General features: G+C 45.4%; 1 protein-coding gene across 2 annotated transcripts in view; it reads left to right on the forward strand.

The window, feature by feature from the left end:
• ZNF653 (zinc finger protein 653) overlaps window positions 1-13,268 on the forward strand; it is a 104,215-nt gene that overhangs the window by 55,449 nt on the left and 35,498 nt on the right. For both annotated transcript variants that reach the window (XR_004537246.1, XR_004537245.1), the window contains exon 9: window positions 5,391-5,535. The gene's annotated coding sequence lies outside the window, so the exon portion shown is untranslated. The remainder of the gene's footprint in view (window positions 1-5,390; window positions 5,536-13,268) is intronic.

Below are 13,268 nucleotides of genomic sequence, written 5' to 3' on the forward strand. Positions count from 1 at the left end.
ATTAATGACCTGGAAACGGGGACGAAATGTGAAGTTATAAAATTTGCGGATGACACTAAACTCTGTAGAAGGGTCAGAACTACGGAAGAGTGTGAGGCCCTACAAAGAGACCTAAGCAAACTGGAGGAGTGGGCAAATAAATGGCAGATGAAATTCAATGTAGGGAAATGCAAGGTCATGCATATAGGGAGAAAGAACCCGATGTTCAGCTACCAAATGGGGGGATTAGTATTAGAGGGAAGTAACCTTGAAAGAGATTTGGGTGTACTGGTGGATACAACAATGAAGTCAACGGCGCAATGCGCAGCAGCCGCGAAGAAGGCGAACAGAATGTTGGGTATTATTAAAAATGGTATTACGACCAGAACAAAAGAAGTCATCCTGCCGTTGTATCGGGCAATGGTGCGCCCGCACCTGGAGTACTGTGTTCAGTATTGGTCACCGCATCTTAAGAAGGATATGGCAATACTTGAGAGGGTCCAGAGAAGAGCGACACGAATGATTAAGGGCATGGAAAACCTTTCATACACTGAAAGATTGGAGAAGCTGGAGCTCTTCTCCCTGGAAAAGCGGAGACTCAGAGGAGACATGATAGAGACCTACAAGATCATGAAGGGCATGGAGAAAGTGGAGAGAGACAGATTCTTCAAACTTTCAAAACATAAAAGAACAAGAGGGCATTCGGAAAAATTAGAAGGGGATAGATTCAAAACAAATGCTAGGAAGTTTTTCTTTACTCAGCGGGTGGTGGACACCTGGAATGCGCTTCCAGAGGATGTAATAGGGCAGAGTACGGTACTGGGGTTTAAGAAAGGATTGGACAATTTCCTGTTGGAAAAGGGGATAGAGGGGTATAGATAGAGGATTATTACGCAGGTTCTGGACCTGTTGGGCCGCCGCGTGAGCGGACTGCTGGGCACGATGGACCTCAGGTCTGACCCGGCAGAGGCATTGCTTATGTGCTTATGGATAAAGGTGAGCCAATTGATATAGTGTATTTGGATTTCAAAAGGCAAAGTATCTCATGAAAGACCTCTGAGGAAATTAGAAAGTTATGGGATAGGAGGGAATATCCTATTATGGATTAAGAACTGGCTGAAAGACAGAAAACAGGGAGTAGGTTTAAATGAACACAAGAATTGCCGCTGCTGGGTCAGATCAGTGGTCCATGGTGCCCAGCAGTCTGCTCCCACGGTGGCCCTTAGGTCAAAGACCAGTGCTCTAACTGAGACTAGCCTTACCTGCGTACGTTCTGGTTCAGCAGGAACTTGTCAAACTTTGTCTTGAATCCCTGGAGAATGTGTTTCCCTTATAACAGACTCCAGGAGAGCGTTCCAGTTTTCCACCACTCTCTGGGTGAAGAACTTCCTTATGTTTGTACGGAATCTATCCCCTTTTAACTTTAGAGAGTGCCCTCTCGTTCTCCCTACCTTGGAGAGGGTGAACAACCTGTCTTTATCTATTAAGTCTATTCCCTTCATTATCTTGAATGTTTCGATTATGTCCCCTATCAGTCTCCTCTTTTCAAGGGAGAAGAGGCCCAGTTTCTCTAATCTCTCACTGTACGGCAACTCCTACAGCCCCTTAACCATTTTAGTCGCTCTTCTCTGGTCCCTTTCAAATAGTACCGTGTACTTCTTCATGTATGGCGACCAGTGCTGGACGCAGGATTCCAGGTGGGGGTATACCATGGCCCGGTACAGTGGCATGATAACCTTCTCCGATCTGTTTGTGATCCCCTCCTTAATCATTCCTAGCATTCTGATCGCCCTTTTCGCTGCCACCGCACATTGCGCGGACGGCTTCATTGACTTGTCTACCAGTACTCTCAAGTTTCTTTCCTGGGGGTCTCTCTGAGTATTGCACCGGACATCCTGTATTTGTTTATAAGATTTTTGTTACCGACATGCATCACCTTACACTTATCCAAGTTAAACCTCATGTCGCGGCCCATTTCTGTGTTTATGTCACGTTGCAGGTCTTCGCAATCCTTCTGTATCTTCACTACTCTGAATAACTTTGTATCGTCTGCAAATTTAATCACCTCGCTCATATCAATTTCCAGGTCGTTTATAAATATGTTGAAGAGGATGGGTCCGAGCATGGGTCCAAGCACCGAACCCTGCGGCCCTCCACTCATGATGCTTTTCCAGTTCGAGTACTGTCCATTTACCCCCACTCTCTTTTCCTATCCACCAACCAGTTTTTAATCCACGTGAGTATCTCAATGGAGAAGGGTAAATAGTGGGGTTCCCCAGAGGTCTGTGCTGGGACCACTGTTTCTTAATATATTTATCAATGATCTTGAGATTGGAATAACTAGTGAGAAAATTAAATTTGCTGATGACACAAAGTTGTTCAATTGCAAGAGGACCTTGGGAGCCTGGGCATCAAAATGGAAGATGATGTTTAATGTGAGCAAGTGTAAGTGATGTATGTGGGGCAGGGATTCGACAGATTCTTCCCCTTCCTCAGCCCCCACCCCAAGAGTTCATTGCAACCCCACCTTGTACTTCAGTCTGTGCTGTAGGAACAGCCCAGCCCAGCCTGGCTTCTGGAGCTGTCCAGGGTGCTGAAGGACTCCTTGTACTGATGTGAACTTTGGGGAGTAATATTATAACAGGAACTACAGTATGTGCCTCCTTCTGCAGTAAAGAGTACCCCAGGAAGAGGATGTATTCACATGTCCACCTACTTTTTTTTTTTTTTTTGGGGGGGGGGGGGTGATTTTAATGAGTTAAAGGAGCTCTTTCTCTCCCCCACCTTTCAGCATGTCTCCTCAAACAGAGGGCAATATTGCTGCATTCTCCAGTTAGCACTGACACTATGTCACCACCACCACCCCTTCAGAAACTTCTCCCTCCCCCTCTCTGTGCAATGAATCCATACAACTACACTTCTCATCAATTACAAAGCAGTGACCCACACATATTCTGCATGGGACCATGCCATAGCCTCTCCCTCCCTCCTTCCTTCTCCTCTCTGTAGGTTTTATCCACACAGTAGAGCACTACTCCAGTTACAGAGCCACGGGCATACAAGCGTCTGCCAGTCTCCCCTGTCTTCCTCCTCTGCGAGATGCACCTATAACCACCAGGTCAAGAATGGCAAAGAACAGACGCACATGACTTCTGTAAGGAAACGATGCCATGTTTAATTCCCTGATCCGGCCTCTCCTGTTGTGTGCAAGAAAGCCTGGCCACTCACTGAGAAGATCTGGCAACCGAGGAGTTCAGTCTCCCTAGAGCCTCCCATGTGCTCTTGAGACCACGGTTGGTTTCAATTTTCCTGGGCCAGCTCCCAGAACTCTTTGCTCTCCTCGACCTCTTGCGGCTCCTGCCCCTTCAAACGGGGCTCCCCTGTTGTTATCTCTATACAGGGATCCTCCGACTGGGCCGCGAGTGGAGCAGGGTGCAGCGGTGGGACAGCCTTTGGAGGGGAGAGGGAAACCTCCAGCTCGACGTCTCTGGCAACTCTTCCAGCCGGAGAGAATTTGGAAAACCCTCCAGATTCTCGTGGACTGGCGGTGACGGCGGCAAAGTCGAGCAAAGTTGGGGTAGATGTCCTCACCGTGGAGGGGTAGGGACGGACACTACACTTTCTCTTGGAATGCAGTATATTAGCAGAGGTAAAATTCTTCGCTCCTGGGACTCCACCTAGCTGTCGCCCTTAACTCCTCCTAATTTAATTTTTTTAAATTAATTATTCAATTAACTTTGGTGGTGTAGCTAATTGAAGTCATTTAGGTTAGGCGTGGATTTTAGTTAGGCATTGCTCCGTTTATAGAATCTGGACCTAAATGACTGCCACATTTTAAAACCCCACCCCCACCCCCCGCTGGGTTGTAACTGCCGCTCTTTCAGCACATTTGAACTCGGTGTATATGGGGAGTGTGTAAGTTTGGGGCGGTTGTGTTTGCTAATGTTTGTGTCGCATGTTGCCTGTGCCTGAATATGAACTATTAACTGTACATGTTCACATTGCTCACGTGTGTACATCGATAAATGTACTGCTTAACATGAGGCCTATATTGAAAACTACAGTGTCAAATGCCAAGCACACCCCCCCCCCCTGAAGTTCTTATTTCAATCAAGGGAAGAGGCAGACGTCCCTAGTCCTCACATTCAGTTTAAAAAACCCAAAAGAGAAGCCCTTCTGATCATTCACCTTGGTCTTAAGCAAAGGACACCAGCTGCTCCTTTTAAGAAGCCCTTCTTCCCTCCCCTCCTTCAGTCACATGGAAGGGACAAAGTCAACCATCTCATTCCCTGAGGTGTATAGTGCAGCAGCAGTCCCTGGAGGAGGAGGGCAGGACAGGCTCTCATCTGTCTTCTCCCCATCCCCCTAGCCCCTAGCACCTGCACTTACAATTCCATGGTCCCGCTCCCCATTACTGAGACAAGCACTGAGGGGAGCAGCTGTCCCAAAGTTCAGAATGAGGATTAAGAGGGACGAAGCCTCTACTCCCTTAACCTCTGGGTGCCGGGGCTGATGCTCTTGGCAGTGTTGCTATAGGTCAGAGAGAGGCAGATATTTGACATGTAGGGTGGCCCTAAATCTTCCTGTTTGGGAGGATGAGCAGAGCCACTCCTGGCATTAGCAGGAAGATGGGGGTCTCATTTCCCTACTGAGACCCCTACGAAAATGAGCTCAGCTTGCAGATGAGAGTCTGGGAAGAGTGTGTGTGTTGGCTATGGTTTATGCATCTGTACTTTGGGGGGGGGTCTCCTTTAGAGATTATATGTAGGACTATAGGACATACACACACAGAATAATGTTACTGGGTAACATTACTGTGGATAACATTATAGCATTGCAAAATATTGGGTAAGACTATAGTGCTACAGGGGAAGAAGGAAGTGGCCCAGTGGTTAGAGCTAGAGCCTCAGCATCATGATGTAGGTTCAAATCCCACGCTTCTCCTCGGTCATCCATTGCCCCAGGTACAGACAGGGAAAAATGCTTGAGAACGTGATTGGAAACCACTTAGATAACCTATCTAAAAAAGAAACAATTACTGTAGCACTATCGGACACACACAGAGTAATGTTAAGCACTAGAAGAGACACATTAATGAGCTAGTACGTTTATCTGTACTTTAGAGCACTTTATGGTTAGGGATCTGAGCCCTTTAATTGCACTTTGGAGTATTTTGAATATGGGTTATATTGTGGCCGCTTTGCCCCATTGCCAGCTCTCCCTCACACTTTGTATCTCATTCCTCATCCCATTTCAGTTTTAGAAAATTAGTAAAAACAAAATTATTGAATCGATTTGTAAGTTAAGGTTTTCCTGTTTTTACTTTCACATTGTCTGTACATACTGATGATTTTATATTGTGTTTTATTCCCTGATTCTCAAACCATTATAAAATTCTTCTTCTTCTTCAGGACATGCCTGTCAGCCCCTCAGCTTGGCTCTGGAGCCTGTTGCAAAGAGAGAGGTTACAGTACTCTATTGATCACATCCTAAGATCTGTATGGCCTTGGATCCTGATGGGTGAAAACCACTCCGGTGCTGCTCAGGATTGACCAGGTGTGTGCGACAAGTGACACTCCTAGAGCGTATGAGCAATTGCTCAGGTGCCCAGCATAGAGGGACCATAGGTGCTGGGGAGGGATACCGGGTCTTCCAGGAAGGCAAGTGGGAGATATTCGAGGCAGTGTGTGTGCAAACATAGGGTCATTTTATGGAAAGATGCCTTTTAAAATGTTATATGTTTGAACATAAAAATTGCCGCTGCTGGGTCAGACCAGTGGTCCATCGTGCCCAGCAGTCTGCTCTCACGGTGGCCCTTAGGTCAAAGACCACTGCCCTAAATGAGTCTAGCCTTACCTGCGTACGTTCTGGTTCAGCAGGAACTTGTCTAACTTTGTCTTGAATCTCTGGAGGGTATTTTCCCCTATAACAGCCTCCGGAAGAGTGTTCCAGTTTTCTACCACTCTCTGGGTGAAGAAGAACTTCCTTACGTTTGTACGGAATCTATCCCCTTTCAACTTTAGAGAGTGCCCTCTTGTTCTCTCTACCTTGGAGAGGGTGAACAACCTGTCTCTATCTACTAAGTCTATTCCCTTCATTATCTTGAATGTTTCGATCATGTTCCCTCTCAGTCTCCTCTTTTCAGGGGAGAAGAGGCCCAGTTTTTCTAATCTCTCACTGTATGACAACTCCTCCAGCCTCTTAACCATTTTAGTCGCTCTTCTCTGGACCCTTTCGAGTAGTACCGTGTCCTTCTTCATGTACGGCGACCAGTGCTGGACGCAGTATTCCAGGTGGGGGCGTACCATCACCCAATACAGTGGCATGATAACCTTCTCCGATCTTTTTGTGATCCTCTTCTTAATCATTCCTAGCATTCTGTTTGCCTTTTTCACCACTTCATTGACTTGTCGACCAATACTCCCAAGTCAAGATTTTTGTTACCAACATGCATCACCTTATACTTATCCACATTAAACCTCATTTGCCATGTCACAGCCCATTTCTGTGTTTATGTCACGTTGTAGGTCTTCGCGTCTGCAAATTTAATAATCTGACTCGTCGTACCAATTTCTAGGTTGTTTATAAATATGTTGAAGAGCACGGGTCTAAGCACCGAACCCTGTGGCACTTCACTCATGACGCTTTTCCAGTCCGAGTATTGTCCATTTACTCCCACTCTCTGTTTCCTATCCGCCAACCAGTTTTTAATCCATGTGAGTATTTCACCCTCGATTCCATGGCTCGCAATTTTTCTCAAAGTAGTTGTTTATGCGGAACCTTGTCGAATGCCTTCTGAAAATCCAGATATACGATGTCAACCGGGTCACCCTTGTCTATATGTCGGTTTACTCCCTCGAAATGGCCCCAAAGGGAGGACATTATTAATGTGTATTATTTTACGCTTATCTCCAGTCATTAGTAACTAAGTCTCATGGCATAAAATGGTACCTGTGCCCTTAAATAGCACCAGTTTAGCTCATGTTGATAACTGTGCCTTCTAGAATACTCAAGAAAAACACACTAAATCTACCCATGCTCCGACCTATGTATGCTCCATGGGTATATGCATATTTTATGAAGTATTGACGTACCTAGCATCTCCATCCAGCTCAGCCCAAGTGACACTCCTGGGAACACCACACATGGTCTGTTGTGATCAGGCGATCGAGCCGAGCGGTTATGAGTTCCCAGGTGCTTCCAGTCTCCCACTGGACTCCGTTCTTCTCCTCCAGGTCTTCCCTGACTCTCATTGGCTCTCCGGGTCTTCAGGCAGCTTCCAGTGCCATTCACCGGTCTCTCCGCCGGTCCCTCCGCCCATCACTCGCCAGACCGCCTCAACCTTGGGCCTCCACTGCTCAGGTTTCCTCTCCTGGCCAGTGACAGGAACTTTACCCTGTCACATCCGTATTGAAAGTATGTAGTGTGGTGCTATCAACCTTAACTTGTACAAAGACCCCTTGCAGTGCACATATTCTCACACAAATTTTGTTTGTGAAACATGTTTCACAAACAAAATTTGTGTGAGAATATCTTCAAGTTAAGGTTCCACATAAGGACAATACGTTGGAATCTTCTGCTCAGTTTGTGGAAGCCAGAAAGCCAAATAGAATTTTAGGAATTATTAGGAAAGGAATAGAAAGAAATTATAGAATATTAGAATGCCTCTGTATCTCTGCACAGTGAGACCACACCTTGCATTTCTGGTCACTGCATCTCAAAAAAAGATATGGCGGAATTAGAAAAGGATCAAAGAAGAGCGAGGAAAATGATAAGAGCTGGAACTTCTCTTGCATGAGAAAAGGCTAAAGAGGTTAAAGCGACAGCGGAGGGGGATATAATTGAGGTCTACAAAATCCTGAGTGGTGGAGAGTTTTATCCTTTCCGAAAATATAAAGAGATGGGGACACTCCATGAAATTACAAAGTGACATAGTTACAAGAAACAGGAGAAAATATTTGTTCACTCAGTGCAGAGTTAAGCTCTGAAAAAGCAGTTAATGAGCTCGGTTAAAAACAGATTTGGACAAATTCCTGGAGGAAAAGTCCTTAAACCGTTATTAAGTTAGATCTGGGGAAAGCCACTGCTTATCCATGGGGGTCAGTAATATGGAATGTTGCTACTTTTGGGGTTTCTGCCAGGTACTTGGGACTTGGATTGACCACTGTTGGAAGCAGGACCTTCGGTCTGTCCCAGTAGGGCAACTCTTAAGTTGCTAGTGTGCCAGTGTGAGAAGTCCAAAATAAAACTACTCACTTATATATTGAGCAATTAGACAGAATCATTCTGCAAAGGCTGGTGGAGTAATCATGATTGCTGAGTTTCTCAGAAGACATCAGAAAGAATTCATGTGGCACGCTGACCAAAGACTGGCTAGTGCTTGACCGCATGGAGAAACTCTGTCACCTCGCCAGGATGCACGCTTAATCAGCAGCAGAGTCCTGATTGTCGGGGTGGTGGTAGAGAAAGTCACAGCTGCAGGAGCTCACAGCTCTCCCACAGATGTGATGTGGTGTCAGCACAAAATGTATTAATGCCACACCATCTGCGGCTCTTTCCCACACTGCGCAGCGAGAATTTCTCTTCCTTGGAGCAGAGGCAGGGAAAGGGAAACAAGACAAGAGTCCTTCAGTTTTTAGCTCACTCAGGTGGTCCAAAATATTATGGTTCTTTACATTGTTTCTTCTGCAGTCTCTCTTCTGTTCATTCCTCTAACCCTTTTCTCTTTTTACTGTCACATCTCTTTCTTCTTCATTTGACCTCTCTCCTTTTTCCCATATTGCTGCCTTCTCTTCTGCGTGGTCCAAAGACTCTCCTTTTCACATAGGAAAAAGGAGAGGCCCCAGCTCACAAAACAAAAGAGAGAAGTGACATGGAGAAAAGAGGCTACAGCCATCGCAAACCAAAGAGAGAAGTCGCACATAGAAAAGAAGCCACAGAGAAGAAAGAAGGCCACAGCTGCATAACACGAAAGAGAGAATGAATTGGAGAAAGGAGGCCATGGCCACAGAAAGCCAAAGACAGAAGTTGCATAAAGTGGCCATGCAGGAGAAAGGAGGCCACAGCCACAAACAAACAATAGAAGTCACTTGGAGAAAAAAGGAGCATGTAGGAGCAAGAAGGGAAGGCATGTGGTAAAAAGTGGCACTAGGAATCAGCAGAAATGCTGAGTAGGAATGAAAGAAACCAGGTGTGGAAGAAGAGAAAGCACACAGAAGAGAGGAGGGAGGACAGGCCTGGGCTTCTTCCTTCCTCCTAACAGAGACCAGAGCCAGAGGACTGCTGTTTCCTCTTGGGTTGTGTGTCTTTGATTCCAGCAGTGGGATGCACCTGTCTGTAGTGTGGCTTTCAGTGCTCTTTTCTTACGTAAGGATTAGGCGTCAGCCTAACTCCCCCCCCCCCACTCCCCATTCCCCAGCACTCAGACCCTGAGAAACAAGAATTGGAGGCAGAACGCTGTCTCTGGGAACCTGATCAGTTCTTGAGTTTGGTTTAATTAGAGTGTAGGGGCAGTGTATCTTCCATCATATTAACCTTCTTGCCCCTCGCTTTCACCCTCTCCCCATCTTGGGAACATTGCCTTGACTGGATGGTCAGTACGTGACTGGGCGATATGCACTTTTTCCCACCATTCACTGCCTCTGTGAACTGTCCTAAGAGTTGAGCAGAGTGGACAGGACAGCCCAGTGCATATGGCTGTGCAGACCTGCCACTGCTGTCTGCTGGGGGGGAGGGGTGGAGATGTCTCCCCCCTCCCCCTTTGCTCATTTCCTAGATTTCATGATGCAGCTTGAGTTTAAATGTTATTCGGTAGGTGATTGAAGGAATGTTTTATTATGCTGTGTTGCCTTCTCTACTGTAGGGCTGTTGCAGTGTCAATCCTCGCAGGAAGGGCAGGTGTTTTTCTATTGCGAAAAGTAAAGGAAACATCCAGTTTCTAGGTGAGAGTCAAGGTTCAAATTCCACGATGGCTGCTTGTGATTTTGTGGAAGTCACTTAATCTAATCTAATCTTCCATTTGAGTCGCACATACCTATACAGGCTCAAGGCAACAGATCAAAGAGGAAGGGGAGAGTAGTAGGGGAAGGGAGCATGGAGAAATAAGAGAAGGGACTTGGAAGAAGGGGGTGCTATACAGAAATTGAGATGGTTGTCAAAGAGGTGAGTCTTCAGGTTTTTTCTGAATGTAGTGTAGTTTGTCTCTTTCCTGATAACTTCTGGTAGGTCATTCCAGGTTTTTACACCCAGATAAGTTAGCATAGAGTGGAAAATTCGCTTGTAGTTGAGGTATTTTATGGATGGCAGGTTTAGTTGAATTCTGTTAAGGATTCTTTTTGATGTCGACCAAACAGTAGAGAATATTTGGATGAGAGGGGCTGCTGAGATTCCGTATAGGATCTGGTGTAGGATACATGACGATTTGAAAATTATTCGGGATGTTATTGGGAGCCATTGAAGTTGCCTGATGAAGGTTGTGATTGAGTCAAATTTCTTTAAATTGTAGATTAATCTAACAGCTGTGTTCTGGATGAGTTGTATGAGTTGTAGTTTGTGGATAAGAGTAGTGTTGATGCCAAGGTAGGTGAAGTTGCAATAGTCCAGTTGAGGTAGGACCATCATCTGAACGATCAGAGCAAAGTGGTGTGGGTGGAAGTATGGTCTAGTGCAGGGGTGTCAAAGTCCCTCCTTGAGGGCCGCAATCCAGTCGGGTTTTTAGGATTTCCCCAATGAATATGCATGAGATCTATTAGCCGTAAATGAAAGCAGTGCATGCAAATAGATCGCATGCATATTCATTGGGGAAATCTTGAAAACCTGACAGGATTGTGGCCCTCAAGGAGGGACTTTGACACCTGTGGTCTAGTGAGTCGCAGTTGATGCATAGTGTAGATGGTCTTTTTCCAAAGGTTAGATATTTGTGGTTCCATTGTGAGAGTGTTGTCTAAGATGCAGCCGAGTACCTTGATGGATCTTTCCATGCCTGATGAAAGAGTGAGGTTAGGTATGGCATTCTGTTGTGCGGTGCAGAAACCAATGGCTTTGGTCTTTGCGGCGTTCAATTTCAACTTGTTCGTTGCCCAGGTTTGAATTTTATCTATATTGTCTGAGATTTTTTCTGCAATATTAGGATGGTTATTGGTTATTGGGATGAGGAGTAGGATGTCGTCGGCATACGATAGTACAGTTTCATCTTCCACTTTGATTTGTCCCAGCGAGCTCATGAATAAATTGAATAGGATTGGGGATAATGAGTAGCCTTGTGGAACGCCACAGAATGTCTTCCAAGGGTTGGAGTATGATTCTTGCCTTTTGCTGGGCCACCTTTTGGATTTGTAGGTACTTGGAGGGCCTCAGAAAAAAATAGTTAATGTCTTATTAAAGAAATGACAATTTTGCAGGAGGTAAAACTCTTTATAAATCTTTTCTTTTGGCTAAGTCTTAATAATAATATTGTCACTTATAGCTAAAGAGACAAATGATAAAGAAACTGTTTTATTTTACTTTTGTGATTATGGTGAACATACCCAGGGCCTCAAAATAGGACCTGGCGAGCTGCAAGTTTGAGACCACTGTTCCAGAGATAATGAAATGCCTCCTGAAACTAACTGTAATTCACCTTGAACTACCAGTTGAAAAGTGCGAGCTAAATAATCATTTTTATTTCGATGTCTAGCTGTTCTTATTCTTAGTTGCTTTGAAACTGAATGGTAACTATGCATTATAAGACCTTTTCAAAGTAATATAAGTCAAATCTAAATAAATAATACTTTGCTCCATTGCAAGGGGAGATTTGGTGGATACAACAGGGGTATTTGCAGGGCTTTTCACTGAAGTTCTGGATTAATGACCTCTCGCCACACAAGGCCGATGCTAGAATAGAATCACAGAAGGTGATTGGAACTGGCTGAGGAGCTTCATTGGACAGAAGGTCTGTAGAACTTTCTCTAGTAGACTCTTATACTCTGTTTCAAAGTCATCTGCGCTCACTCTCGGACTGTAGGACATGCTTTGCTCGCTCACTCACATACATGGTCTCTCCATCTTATCTGTCTGAAAAAATAATTTTCTCTGCCTTTCTGTGATCATTTGTCTGTTCTGGAAGCCATAAACTGGAATATGCTGATCTGGTTCCATCCCTGGACCGCCCTGGCCTGGAAATCCCCTCTAGGTCAGCAAGAATGGTATCAGGAGACTCCCTCTGAGCACCTAGCCCCACACGATGCTCCAAGTTCTCAGCTTCTCGTTCCTTTTCTGTTTCCACTGGGCTCCCCTGGGATCCTCTGTTGTTTCCTCTCTCCGTCTCTTTTTTTTTTCCCCCTCTATGGCAGACATGGCGACTGTTGAAAACCAGCAGATGCCCTGAAGAAGGAGCTTGGTATCTCCTGGGTGCAGATGAGGTAAGAGCACAAGGCAGGATCTTGGGGCTTCTCCTGGGGGTTCCTGAGAGATACAGGGATGTGTCTTTGTCTTTGAGGATGCGCTGCTGCCTCCTTCATTAAAGGGAAAGTTTGAGGAAGGACACACTCCGTGTTCAGGAGAGCAGGTCTTTCATCCTCAGTGCCTCTTTCTCTGCGACTGAAGCTGTGCATCATGAGTTCTTCTGATTATCGAATTTTGAAATAGTCTCCCCTTCCCCTTAGATATCTCTTCATCCTTCATGGTCAAGGATGGCATTTTTTCAGCTGGTACAAGTGCAGGCAACCTGATAGTGTGCAGAGACACTCCACAGATTTTAGACAGAAAGAGATAGAACAGGAGAACTTTGCAGGGGACAGTGAGTAAGAAAACCCATCAGGACACCACAGCCCTGTTATTAGAGATAGAAAGAAACCCTTTCAGTGAAGATCCTGATATCTCTGGTAAGGTTTATGCACGGAAACAAATTTACTCCGAGATTGGCATAGGAAACTGTGCGAGTTAATGCCCTTCTTAATTCTGGAATCCAAAGATCTGCCCTTTCCTCAGGCTGGGATTTGTGTGGCACGGCTAAAGGATCAGTTTCTGGAAGAGGCTTAGGAGTTAGCGGCTCAGAGGACGGAAAAGATATCCTTCTCTGTGGGAGGAAGCGATGCGAGAGTTACAAGGTTCTGCACTTCCATCATCAATCTTGAAAAACTGCTTGATGCTATTAAATTTTTCTAAAGTTAACTCCATGCAAAATCCTAAAATTAATCCTGCATGCTGCTCACTCATCTTAGGGGTTGCAGTCAGTCCTGGCCCGACAGGACCCATTTCGCCATAGATAACCGGCTTTCTCAAGAGTTATCTAACTTTAGAAAATTTGAAAA

This window comes from Geotrypetes seraphini, chromosome 16 (assembly GCF_902459505.1).
Source record: "Geotrypetes seraphini chromosome 16, aGeoSer1.1, whole genome shotgun sequence".
In the NCBI taxonomy this organism is placed as follows: domain Eukaryota; kingdom Metazoa; phylum Chordata; class Amphibia; order Gymnophiona; family Dermophiidae; genus Geotrypetes; species Geotrypetes seraphini.